Raw genomic sequence first — 12029 nt, forward strand, 5'->3', positions numbered from 1 at the left:
AATTACAATTCCATTAATATACCCCAAATGCCATAACCTTGATTTTACAAAAGAAATTGTTGACTGCATGTTTACACATTAGATGGTATACTGATAAGAATAGCACCTGTGAAGTGATGTGGGAATTTTCAACTTTATTTGGCAAACCATTAATGCCAAATTAACTTTACCTATAAAATCTTCAAAATAAAAGATAACTAAGTTTGTACATAAACTTCTTTCTTTAATAGGGCTAAAATGAATTTGAAATAATTGTCACTGGGAGAATAATGGTACAAAATAATAAACATGAAAAGTGATAATGGACACATTTCCTCTTTATCTGTATACAAAAACTTTTTTCAGATTAAAATACTTTTTCAAAGTGGTCCTTTTGATATTTCCAGTACCCAAATGGTACCATACATAGTATTACAATATTATTAACTATATTTCCTATGCTGTACTATACATCCCTGTGACTGTTTTATAATTACCAACTTGTACTTATCAATACCTTCTTTGTTGGGTTAATTTGCATACTCACTCTGATTGGCTGTGGGCGTAGTGAAGGTACCATCAATTAGCATTTTTCTCTTTAATTGTGAAGATAAACTGAATCCTGCCACTTTTTTGCTTAAAACCCTTTGGGTGGGCTCACTCTTGATCTTCTAAAGTACTTTCTTTGGACTGCTGTGATTCAGTGAACCTTATCTTTTGCTTTCTACTTATTTGCACATTTGCCTCACCCTCACCTCTTTGACCATATTTTAATCACCTTTGTATCTCCCTGCCTGCTCAATAGATACTTGCATGAATAATTAAAAACACCCTCTGGATGAGTCCTTTTGCCTTTAGAATAAATTCCAAACTGGCTCAAAAGGTCTTGAATAACTTGACTCCACTTTTTTTGGCCATCCTCATTTCATGCCACTGTCTCTGTCATGCCCACGTTCCAGTTATCCTGGCCATCCTCTGGTTCCAGGAAGACACCTGGCTCTTCAGTATGGCGCATACCTTTTCATTGTCTATGTTGCTCTTTCCTGGTTCCCCATCACTTAGGACTTGGCTGAAATGTTTTCTCCTGAGAGAGGCCATCTCTGGACACTCTCTCTAAAAGACTCCTTACCCTTTTCATCACTGTTACAGCACCTTGCATATTTCCCTTATGGAAACAGTAAAAATGTATTCATGTATTGACTTGCTTATTGCCTGTCTCCTTCATTAGAATGTAAACTTGATGAGGGCAGTGATTTTGATGTATTCTCCATTGTATTCCAGGGGACTAAGCAAAGCACATGGAAAGAAATAGATTTCAAAGAAACATTTGTTGATGTATGAGTGACTCCAATCAATATATTTAACTGGAGTGATTATTCCATAGACTACTATTTCAGGAAAAGTGTGTAGAGAAATTATCATTATTGTTGTATGCCTGGTTTCTGCGTTTTACTCTGTTGTTTCCTCCCACCACTCAGCCTCATGGGCTCCAGCGGCATGAACCTGCTTCATTTTCTTCAATAAGCCACAAGCTCCCCCTTTTGCATCTGCATCACAGTACTGCACCCTCTGATGAGCCCGACGCTCTCTGCTCTCCTGTGTCTAATTTCCACTTGGTCTCCAGGCATCTCATCAAGTGTTAGTTTCTCTGTGAAATCTACCCTGACATTGTCAGGCTGAGTCAAACGGTTTTCTTCCCAAGTTCATCTCTCTTTCTCTCTCTCTCTTAATCCCTTAGTAGCCCTTAGCACAGGATTAAAATTGCCCTTTTACTTCTCTGCTCTCCTGTAAGAAATAAACTCCTAGGAAGCAGGGAGACTGCATGCTGCTCACTCTTTTCTCAGTAGGCGGAATGGATGCTTAGAATAGGTCCTCAGTTAATATTGTTAAATGAAAAAAATAAGTAAATGAATATTGATAGATAAATACTATAGAGGAAGTAATATATTTAGAAAAATGTTTTGAAGATGGAAGGTGCAAATAGCAATCTGTAGAAAGAGCATTTTATTTTTTATTTTTATGAGGCATTAATTAGGTAGTAGAAACAATAATAATTTTGAGTAAGCATATCAGAAATGATACCCAGACCACTGCAGGATAGTGAGTGGGGTGAGAGAGGTCTGATTTTAATGCACAAAGAGATACTGACTCAAATGAGGAGATTTGCTTTTCATGTTGATGAACAAAGACACACCCCTACACACAGTGGGGACAACTTAAGTACAGCAGGAAATTGGATGCAAATTATTATTATTACTTTAAAATGTGCTGGATATTTTCCATATATCATCTGTACCAGGACAATGACCAAATGTGAACTCTACTAGACCAAATCTGTCTATTTTTGTCTTTTACACTTTTTTTTCTTTTCTGCTTTTAAATGAACATTTTGTATGATTCCATTTACTTTTCTTTCATAACATAACAAGTTTACTTCTATTTAAAAAACTTCTTTGTAGTGCTTTCCCTAGAGTTTGCAATATACATTTACAACTAATCTAAGTATAATTTCATATAACACTATATTGTTACATGGATAGTGCAAGTACCTTATAATAACAGAAAAATACTAATTCCTCTCTCCTGTCCCTTGTATCATTACTGCTATTCATTTTACTAATAGATAACCATACATATAATATACATATATATATATACACACACATATATGCTATAACTTATATGTGGTTACATATATTTGATATGTATATTCATACATGAGCTTACATAATTGAATCTATTCTTGTTATTATTTTGACCAAACTACTATATGTTAGATTAATAAAGAACAATAAAAGTAAACCTTTTTATTTTACCTTCACTTATCATTCTCCAAAGCTCTTTCTTTCTTTAAGTAGATTAGAGTTTCTGATCTATATTATTTTACTTTTCTTTAAAATACCTTATTTTAACATTTCTTGCAAGGCAGGTTTACTGGCAGCCAATTCCTATAATTTTGGTTTGCTGAGACAGTCTTTATTCTCCCTCACTTTTTTTTGTTGTTGAATCTTGTAGAAGCTTTTGTTTCAATAATCAAGAGAATGCAATATATGGAATATATACTGATTGATTAACATTAGGCATGTATCTCTACTTGAAACTGCTGTTAATTTTTGACAGGTTGAAATCTTTACAACTTATTTAGGCCCATTTTTTAATTTCTTTGACCCTGACATACAAGGTTAAGTTAACTTCTTCCTTGTGGCACTTTAGTAATGAGAATCATGCTCACTGGCTAGATTCCTTTATAATTAAAGGCTTCTAGATACTCAGGCTACCTATATTACCTCAAGACCATACTTTATATAGATACTTAAGTAAATCACAGCATAAGAAAGGGAGAAAAATTAGAAAGCTGAACTGTATTGTATGAATATTCCATAGATTTTTTCCCCCCAACACTGATGGTCAAACACTAGTTAACTACCAAATAAATCTTCTCCCATTGCCACCCTTTCTCAGAGACATTAAGATGTGTATCAATGTTCCTAGGCAATTGAAACGAATTCACACAAATGACAGATTTTTGCCCATGTGGTCCCACTATCAAATTACAAAAGGCAGTTCCACTATCCAAATTATAGGGAAATTTTCCATTCATCTGACAATTGCTTTCATAAGATTAACATTTAAATAAAAAAATCCAAATACACATATGACCCTCAAATCCCAAACACACAGAAATATTGGTTTTTGTTCATTCCCACATGACTAGATGCTTCCAGAGTGCCAAAGGTGGGAGCCAATCCCCCCATAGCCTTTTCTTCAGACATCCTTGTACTACCTTCCTTTTCCAAAAAGGGAATGCTGAAATCAGTCAGAAAGCTTTCTGAGAAGATTGGCTTGGATTTCTGGATCTGTCCCAGTCGATTCAAGGTGAATTGACTTGTATCAATGAAGCGTTCAACGCAGTTCACAAAACAGGCCTCAGCCCGGGTGACCAAGTCTGGCCCAGGCTTGTCCTCCCACTTCTCCCAACAAAGTGCGGTCACCTGGTGCACCAGCTGCTGGAAGCGCTGCTTCTGAGTCTCCACCTGGATGAGATGCTGCAGCTGCAGGTCCACAGAGCCCAGTCCAGCAACGGAGGAGTATCAAGAGGAATCCATCCCAGCCTGGCCACGCGCTCCGAGATGAACTCCGCACCAACTCACTGACCTTCACGTGTCTCCACGAGGTACTCTCAGTTGTGCAGAATCCTAGGTGTGTTTTTGTTCTTGGGACATTTTAACTGTTTCAGTTGAGTTTCTTCTTGATGCATGGTTTCTGAGAAGTCAAGTGAAACCATTATATCTCCTCTATTGATAAAGCTTTTTTCCTCTCTATTTTTTTCATGATTTTTTAAAAATTTATCTTTGATTTTCTGAAGCTTGAAAACAATAAGATTTTTGTTAGGTGTGGGGTTCTTTTCTTTTCTGAGCCATTTTTATTTATGAGCTTCATGAATCCGTGGTTTAATGTTGATGTTAATTTGGGGGAAATTTTTAGTCATTATTGTTTCAAATAGTTCTTCTGTTCCTTTCTCTCTTTCTCCTTCTGGTATTCCCATATGTTACACTTTAAAAAAATATATTTTTATTGCTTTCAGAGAGTGAGGGAGAGGGAGAGAGAAAAACGTCAATGATGAGAGAATTGTTGATTGGTTGCCTCCTGCACGCCCCCCTACTGGGGATTGAGCCTGCAACCCAAGCATGTGCCCTTGACTGGAATCAAACTCGGGACCCTTCAGAATAGGCTGATGGTCTATCCACTGAGCCAAACCAGCTAGGGCACACTTTTTGTATTTGTTATAAATATGCTGTTTTGTACTTTTTTCAAAAAAAGTTTCTCTCTCGCTACTTTTTAATTTCAGATGTTTCTAATGAGATATCCTCAAGCGCAGTTACTTGCCTCAGCTGTGTCCACTCTACCAATAAGTCCATCAAAGTCATTCTTTCAGTTACAGTGCTTTTTAACTCTTCCTTTTCTTTTGGGTTCTTTCTTAGACTTTTCATCTCTCTGCTTAAATCACCCATCTCTTTTTGCATGCTCTCTCCTTTACCCATTTGAATCTTTAGGCATTAATAACAATTAATCATAATTGTTATTTTAAAATTTCCATTCCCATTCTGATAATTTCAACATCCCTGCCATGCCTTTGATGCTTTCTCTGTCTCTCTGAACTGTTTTCTTTTTCTTTTTTTCTTTTAATAGTCTTGTAATTTTTCCTGGATAGCCAGGCAAGGAGGTGCTATAAATATGCCTTCAGTAATGTGGTGGTAAGGTATTGGGAGAAAGAAAGTATGATCTTATGATTAGGTGTCAGTCCTTTGGTGAGCCTGTCCCTCTACATGGAAACTTCACACATACTTCTCAGTTCCTCGTCCTCCTTACTTTGGTGGGACAGGTTGACTGCAGTTGCTGAGTTGGGAGCCTCCCTTCCTCCAGGTGAAGAACTATGCCCAGATGCCCAGCTGGAGGTGACGATTTCTCTTTCCCAGGCCAGTTAGGCTCTGATGAGACTCCAGCAGGTTGGGCTCTGATTGAATCGTTTCTCCTGAGTGCAGACTTTGTTAAGAAGAATGGAATTTTTCAAGGTGTTTCCAAATCACCCCTTTTCAACTCTCCCTCCGAGAAGCTCAAGGGATCTTCTTCTAGTATTTACTGTGAGAACTTGATAAAGCTCCTGGAGCTAAAACTCACAAAAATGAGGGCTCCCTAATGATTGGGTCCCCCTCAATTTTTCACCTCTCAGACTTGTCCAGTCTGGATCTCTGGTAATTTGTCCATTAAAGTTCAGGTTTCCATGGAGATTGCTGCTCCTGGGTTTCAACTCTGGGAGGTTGGGGTTTTTTGTGTCCTCCAGTGGGTTTCTTCAATGTTGGCGGTTTGCCCTGTGACCTCACTTTTCTTATGGTTCTAGGGAAAGTTGTTGCTTTTTCAGCTTGTTTAGCTTTTTACTTGTTAAGATGGAGTGGCAACTCCCAAAATCCTTACGTGCTGGAATGGAAACTTCTCATGCAATTTTGATATTTACTTCTCTTAAGCATTTGGTATCACAAATGTTTTCTCTCATTCCTTACCGTGTCATAACATAAACAAAAACTACTCATCTTTCTGTTAACTAAACAGAAACTTTATTAAAAGATATGACATGCTATGTATAATTATCATCTTAATCATTTTTAGATGTGCAGTTCAGTAGTGTTAAATATATTTTCACTGTTGTGCAACCAATTTTCAGAACTCTTTTCATTTTGCAAAACAAACTCTTTACTCATTAAATAACAGTTCTCAATTCTCCTCTTTTCCCAGATCCTGGAAAAACCATTCTACTTTCTCACTCTCTGAATTTGGTCTTCATATAAGTGTAATCATATGGCATTTGTCTTTTTGTAACTGGCTTATTTCACTTAGCTTAAATCACCCCTAATTTTAGCCAATAGTTTTACGCGGGATTTTACAAAATTTATGCTGACAGCCAGTTGACTCAAGTGTGTGTGTGCTGGTCTTTTGTTTCCTGCCCTGGAGCTTCTCTGACTTAGGTTTTGGGATAACTATGTGAGCACACCTGCCACTGGTGAGCAACTCAGAACTGCTGGAGGACACTTCTGAGATACATCCTGTATCTCTGCAATTGATTGAGTACCTGTTATCCACATTGCTTTACAACTTAATAATGGCTTTATATAGGCGTCTCTCCCTTCTCTCTTTTATAATCTAATATTAGATTCTCAAGAGAAACATGCGGAATGAGGGAGGAAGGGCAGGAGGGAGGGATGGGTGAGGAGAGAGGGAGAGAGAGAGGGAGAGAGAGAGAGAATCTTCAGGGTGAAAATGCTGGCTCTCTACCCAGGGAAAGCCAATGTTTCAGTTTGGATCCAAAGGAAGGAAAAAGCTGATATCCTTGTTCAAAAAAAAGTTAAGGAGGGGTAATTCTCTCTTACTTGGGAGAGGGCCAACCTTTTTGTTTTATTCAGGCCTTCAACTGATTGGATGAGGCCAGTCCACATGGGGAAGGCAATATACTTTACTCAGTCTACTGACTTAAATGTAACTCCCATCTCAAATCACCTCAAAGAAACACTAAGAATATTGTTTGACTTGATATCTGGGCATCACATGGCTCAGTTAGGTTGACATGTAAAATTAACCATCATGTCCTTCTCATTCTTCACTCCTATTCCTGGCATCACCTATGAAGTAATCCACTTGTGCATCAACCCTGCCTAGTTTTCAGGTAAGACTTGAGGTTACACATCTATATAGTATGATATATATTGTGTGAAATAAGGTTTTTACTACACAGGTACTAATGCTTGTGCAAGAGATATTTATGATCATTATAACTACTATCTGAGCCACTGAGCAATAATAAAATAGAGTTGTACATGCATATACATTTTGTAATATTCTTTGAGCTTATTTGAGATGTGGAAATAAAATAAAATTACAGAATTTTTGCAGGCATTAAAGCTGAGTGCCCATTTGAACCCAATGGGTACCCTTTTTCAAAGGGAAGGATAGCACCCAAGAACATTTTGAATTTTCCGCAATCACCCATTTTTCAAAATAAAGAGAGAAGTCATTATAATGTGAAAAGAAGGAGAAAATATATCAAAATCTTTGCTCTAATTTGACATGCTGAGTTTAGCTAAATTTGTCCTTAGAATAGCTGCAAAATGCTGATTACTAATAAGACCCATCATTACCATTAATGGCTTGAACAGTCAAATTCACTTTTATTTACTGAATGAAAGAAAAAAACTGTTAAAGATCTTTGAATAACACAACATGGTCTAAACATTTAAAAAATGTACTACTTAACATGTTTGCATTAGAAAAGAGGTCATTTTTCTTGATTCACAGTTGCTATATATAAAGTTTTAGCTTCATACGAATTTTAAGAAAAGACACACTTCTCTGATTCTGTATAGCCTCATTACCTTAAGACTGCATAACAAGTGGTATTTATTATATGGTGACATATGGGAATAAATGCTAAAATGATTACTTACCACTTTTTCCATACACTTGACCTTTCAAGCTGCCTATCAATTGGAAAGATTTTTAGCACTTAGCAATACTGACAGTCCTTTCTGTAGTCCTTTCTATTGGGAGATGTAACAAATCATTGACACCAATTAACCTGTGACATTTTTCTTTTAAATTATGCAGTGTTATTGTCTATATTGGGTGAAGGCAATTCATTTCTGTCTCCCAGATTCTTGATTCTTCACAGCCAGTTATGTATTTAAAATGAAAAGGAAGCTGTGCTAAGTCCTGCTGAATTTTAGGTTTGCCTTGAACATTTTTGAGGGAATTTTATACAAACTGATGTTTGCTGTGCCACTAAGTTGACTCAAACAAGAGAAAGTAGAAGCACCATTAGGGGAGAGGATGGGCAACTGGAGGGTGGACAGAAACTGCCTCTTGCTTTCACTTTGGTGTCTATGAGTGTAGTGGATTCTTTCCTACCAGAGATGTTTAAGATTGGCTGTCAGGTTTCTGAATTTATAATTTATTTGTAAATGTTCAGAAGCTGATTAATATGATACCAGGTCCAACTTGGGCCAAGAGAATGAAAGGAAATAAATCTGTGAAGAGGTTAATACCTGCTTAGGTCAGTCTTTTTAAAAGCCAATTTAAAATCCAATCTAGATTTATATAAAGAGTAAAAGCAAGCAGTGTGACTTCTAAAAGAACATGGCATTAACCAATACTCACTCTCTTTTTATTTACTGCTGCTTGTCTGTAATACAGATGTTAATTATTCAATGTTGTCAACAATTTCCATGTTTACTGTGTGAACAGTTTTTGTAGCTGAATGATAGAAAGGTCAGTAGGAAGCTCACGGGTTCTGAATTCAACTTATTTTGGGTTAAAGTTCTGATCTTGTAATTTCTCCTGGGTGACCTTTGGTATATTATTTAACTTATATGAATTTTGATTTCTACATCTGTAGGAAGGGGATTGAAATACATACCTTCCAGGATGACTGGCAAGATGAGAAATAATAGCGTAAAATAGCTGGCCCAAAGTAGGTACTGTAACCCTTCATAGGCCTGTCATTAAAAGGTTAGACACCTGTGTGTCTTGGGGGCCCTCAGAGCTAAGAAACAGAATAGTCTTCCCTCTGCATCTTTGCCATGGAATCCAATTTCATGACTAATTGTGTTCTCTCTAGTCAGGGACATACACGGATGGGTTTACAGTCAATAAGTAGCAGGGACTTAGCCTTAAAAACAGTTTATGGGCATGATTCTAGTAAAAAATGAAATCCTTTAGTGTTTGGTTCATAGCTTATAAAAGATTTGAAGATTATTATGTCTGTAAGCGAACTTCTTATTTATATATTAGTCATCATCAACTTCTTACTATTCTTTTTATATTTTTTTAAATTGATTTTAGAGAGGAAGGGAGACGGAGAGATAGAAACCTTAATGGTTAGAGAGAATCATTGATCGGCTGCCTCCTGTAGGCCTCACATTGGGGATCAAGCCCACAACCTGGGCATGGGCCCTGACCAAAAATCAAACAGTGACCTCCTGGTTCATATGTTGAGACTTAATCACTGAGCCATGCCATTTGGGCAACTGTTTACTATTTATATGTTTGTTTATTCTTTGTAAAATAACTATTACCAACAAAAGAGTATAAAGAATAATGATAAAATGAACACTTGTGTAACTGCCACAGAACTTTTGCTTGATTTTAATGTAATTCTACTAGCTTTTATGTAACTGGTATAGGCTAGGCATATATTTTCCAAATGTTTGCTTTTAATCTTTCTGTGTTTTATAATTTAGGTTTTCAAAATGCATGTAACTTTTGACTTGACAGACTTTATATTTGAACTTTAGAGTTTAATTTATTTATAGTGATTTGGATAATGTATTAGTTGTAATTATTGTTTATACAATGAATTATTATTTGTAATTGTTTAGTGTGCTTTTCTGTATTTCTCGTTTAACCTCTTTTGACTTTTTTTCCCCCCTGAAATGATTGTAACTTTATTTTTTTCTTATTCCTTTTCTCTCCTTACCTTACCAACACTAGTTTAAATATTACTTTGTTTTCAATTTTTAGTACAAAATTTAACATGCTATGTTGAGATATAATTTACATAAATTCACCCTTTAAAGTGTGCACCCTTTAAAGTATTCACAGAGTTGTGCAACCATCACCGTAATACATTTTAAATTATCTTTATTATCTCTCAAAGAAACCTCATATCCACTAGTAATCTCTCCCTGCTCCCCCTCAACTGCACCAGCAATAACAACTATTACTCTATTTTCTTCCTCTATAAATTTGCCTATTCTGACAATTAAATTCAATAAATGAAATATCTATATCTATATCTATATCTATATCTATATCTATATCTATATCTATATCTATATCTATATCTATCTATATCTATAAACTAGAGGCCTGGTGCATGAAATTAATGCATGGGGGAAGGTCTCCTCAGCCCAGTCTGCATTCTTTTCAATCTGGGACACCTTGGCCGATGGCCTATTTAGGCCTGATCCCCCATAGTAAGACATCTTTCTCACAATCCTGGACTGCTGCCTCCTAACTGCTCATCTGCTTGCCTGCCTGGTCGCTTCTAACTGCTCGCCCTGCCTGCCTGTGACCCCTCACTGCCTCTGTGTGCTGGCCTATTGACCCTAACCACTTCTGCCTGCCAGACTGATGCCTAATTGCTCCCCTGTCGACCTGATGCCCCCAACCTCCTGTCCCTATCAGCTCGATCACCCTCAACTGCTTTCCCCTGCTGGCCTGGTCATTCCTAACTTCCCTCCCTGCCAGCCTGATGGCCCCCAACTGCCCTCCCCTGCAGGCCTGGTCAACCCCAACTGCCCTCCCTTGCAGGCCCAGTCTCTCCCAACTGGCTCCTCCGCCAGCCTGCTCTATCCCCCAACTGCTTTCTCCTGTTGGTCTGATGGCTCCCAACTGTCTTCCCTGACCATTTTGTGGCAGCCATCTTGTGACGACATCGTGCGATGCTACTAGACTTTTATTATAAAAGATATATATATATATATATATATATATATATATATATATATATATATATATATGGCAGAATGACATTCCATTGCATGGCTATACAATATTCTATTTATCTATTCTTCAGTTGCTGAACATTTGGGTTTGAATTTTTTAGCTATCATGAATAATGCTGCTATGAATATTCATGTACTACTTTTTATGTTGATTTGTGTCTTTATTTTTCATGGATATATACTTGAAAGTAATTGCAACATCATATGATAATTCTATATTTAACTTTTTGAGAACTGCCAAACTATTTTCCTGTTGAGCATTTTTTAAATGGCTAATGATGTTAAAGCATCTTTTCACATGCTTATTGGTCATTCATTTATCTTTTGGAGCAATGTCTAATTTGATACTTTGCTCATTTTTTAAATTGGTTAGTGTGTTTTTATCACTGAATTATGAGTTATTTCTGTATTCTGGATATAAATCCTTTGTCAGATATATGTTTGCAAATATTTTCTCCTAATAAGTCAGTTATCTTTTCACTTCTCTGATGATATCTTTGATTCATTCCCCCCCTCCCCCCAGCAATCATATATTTATTTATTTATTTATTTATTTATTTATTTATTATTTTTAAAATAATTCTTTATTGTTTAAAGTATTAAGTCTCTTTTCTCCCCAACTGACCCCCCTCCCCCTGCTCCAGGCCTTCAGCACACAATTGTCTGTGTCCATGGGTTATGCATATATGCATTCAAAGTCTTTGGTTGACTACCTCCCACTCACCCATTCTCCCCAGCCTTCCCTCTGAGATTTCTCACTCTGCTCCATGCTTCTTTGTCTCTAGGTCCACTCTGTTCATTAGTTTACTTTGTTACTTAGATTTTACATATGTGATTATGTGATACTTGTCTTTCTCTGACTGACTTATTTCAGTTAGCATGATACTCTCCAGGTTTCTTCATGCTGTCTCAAAGGTTAAGATAGTCTTCTTTATTTTTACTGATATATGTATCATGGTATAAATGCATCACAGCTTTTTTATCCACTCATCTACTGAT

At 36.7% G+C, this 12029-nt stretch overlaps 1 pseudogene; it reads right to left on the reverse strand.

Moving 5' to 3' along the window:
- Nucleotides 1-3641: 3641 nt before the first annotated feature.
- Nucleotides 3642-4134, reverse strand: LOC118729662 (annotated as a pseudogene).
- Nucleotides 4135-12029: the final 7895 nt, after the last annotated feature.

Source organism: Pipistrellus kuhlii, unplaced genomic scaffold (assembly GCF_014108245.1).
Source record: "Pipistrellus kuhlii isolate mPipKuh1 unplaced genomic scaffold, mPipKuh1.p scaffold_m20_p_3, whole genome shotgun sequence".
Lineage (NCBI taxonomy): Eukaryota > Metazoa > Chordata > Mammalia > Chiroptera > Vespertilionidae > Pipistrellus > Pipistrellus kuhlii.